Here is a 2445-nt window from a genome sequence, read left to right on the forward strand (position 1 = left end):
AACGAGAGCAAAAATCATATATTGGAAAAGGTAGGTTTTGACTAGCATGGAAGATGGGCTAGGTAGGTGATGGGCCTGACTGCTGACTATAGGTTGTTGATCATGTTGGATTAAATGGAGTTGACTATCAACCCTCAGGGCAAGGTGTGTGTGTGTGTGTGTGTGTGTGTGTGTGTGTGTGTGTGTGTGTGAGAGAGAGAGAGAGAGAGAGAGAGAGAGAGAGAGAGAGAGAGAGAGAGAGAGAGAGAGAGAGAGAGAGAGAGAGAGAGAGAGAGAGAGAGAGAGAGAGAGAGAGATGAAATGTTATATTAACGTCTTCGAAAGGCCAAAATGACCTATGAGACCAAAAAGTTACAATTGGTGATTCTGTTACCATGTCTGAGTATGGAAAGTACAGAGAACTAACATTAAAACTAAAAACACTAAGGGAATGAATCTGAAACTGATTTGGAATTGAGACGAGATAGAGGGTAGGTGGGGCGGGGATTTTGGTGGGTTCAAATGAAATCTCTCATCAGTCGTTGTCGAATCTCATCAACCTCCTCCATGGTCAGTACTCTGAGAGAGAGAGAGAGAGAGAGAGAGAGAGAGAGAGAGAGAGAGAGAGAGAGAGAGAGAGAGAGAGAGAGAGAGAGAGAGAGAGAGAGAGAGAGAGAGAGAGAGAGAGAGAGAGAGAGAGAGAGAGAGAAATGAAATGAAATGTTATATTAACGTCTTCGAAAGGCCAAAATGACCTATGAGACCAAAAAGTTACAATTTGTGATTCTGTTACCATGTATGAGTATGGAAAGTACAGAGAACTAACATTAAAACTAAAAACACTAAGGGAATGAATCTGAAACTGATTTGGAATTGAGACGAGATAGAGGGTAGGTGGGGCGGGGGTTTTGCTGGGTTCAAATGAAATCTCTCATCGGTCATTGTCGAATCTCATCAACCTCCTCCATGGTCAGTACTCTGTGAGAGAGAGAGAGAGAGAGAGAGAGAGAGAGAGAGAGAGAGAGAGAGAGAGAGAGAGAGAGAGAGAGAGAGAGAGAGAGAGAGAGAGAGAGAGAGAGAGAGAGAGAGAGAGAGAGAGAGAGAGAGAGAGAGATGCAATGAAATGAAATGCTATATTAACGTCTTCAAAAGGCCAAAATGACCTACGAGACCAGAGTGTTACAATGTGGTGAATCTGATACAAAGTAAGAGTAACAAAATGAAATGACAAAATGATAACATAAAAGTATTATGGGATCTAAACTGGTAGGTGTGAACTAAGAAGCTAGCTAGGATAGCTAAATCACAAGTCACAACAGATCTAGCATCGGTCGCTAGTGGATCTCATCAATCTCCTCCATGGTCAGCGTCGTGCATGTAGGACCAAAGTGATATGAATCCTCTGATGTAGCCTCCATCGATGCTGTGTAGTCCTTTGCAGTCGTGGGCATCTGGATCTCCCCAGCTCAGTCACTCGATCAATCACTGTGCCTTTGGTGTCAGGGGACAAGATCTGCTGTGGTAATAGCTCCTCCGGGTGTCCAATGTCTGATCTAAAGAAGTCCGTGATGTGTCTCTGAGACTAGCTGGCCTCTCCTCTCATCAGGCTCTCTCTGACGGTCTGCGCAGCTCGAGCAGAAACAAACCCAAGAATCTCTTATCCTCGTACCTCATGACTTTGGAGAGTGGTCCAAATCCCTCTCTGAACAAGCAGTGGAAGCGGCCTCGTATCTCGTAGTAGACGGGGCAGTGGCATGTGTAGTGTAACTCTGTCTTAGGCTCCATGTCACACAAGGGGCATGTCCTGGCCTCTGCTGGTACTCCAATGTATCTCCTAGTCTCGATCCGCAGCTCATGTGAAGATGTGCGTATCTGGCAATAGCACACCATATCCCATGAGACAAGTGGGTGTCCATGTATCTAGGCCTCATCACAAAACCGTCCACCGTAAGCTGGAGAAGATGCTCTCTGTAGAAAGCCATCTTCATGCCCAGCTCCTGCATTGGCTGTATCTATGTCCTCTTGGTGTCTAGCTGAGTCAGGTCCTGGTGGATGGGCTTGGTGGTCTCGGACTATGTCAGAGTCAGAGAGGGTGCATCCAGTGAGTACTGGAAGGGGGAAATCTATCTATACTAAATCCATGCGCCTGGAACCATGATGTCATTTCCCCATACCAACATGCTGTATCTCCTTGCATGGCTAACTGTCGAGAGGACTCGAGTGCAAGGTGGGCGTATCTGTCTCTGGGAAGTTCCCACATGTGGTGTATGAAGGAGACAGATCTAGTGAGCACCTCACCTACTAGTGGGGGGGCAGCTAGCTCTGCTCGGATAATGGCACGTGGTACTGAAGCCTTGTCTTTAATGAGCCGTGAGATCATAGAGACCAGAGGCTTCTCCATGTCCCCCCATCCATCAGTGCGACCTGTCCTCCTGTGATGATCCAATGAAGGGCCCATATCATAGC

The sequence above is a fragment of the Adiantum capillus-veneris genome, chromosome 2 (genome assembly GCF_014529385.1).
Source record: "Adiantum capillus-veneris isolate H3 chromosome 2, ASM1452938v2, whole genome shotgun sequence".
Classification (NCBI taxonomy): Eukaryota; Viridiplantae; Streptophyta; class Polypodiopsida; order Polypodiales; family Pteridaceae; genus Adiantum; species Adiantum capillus-veneris.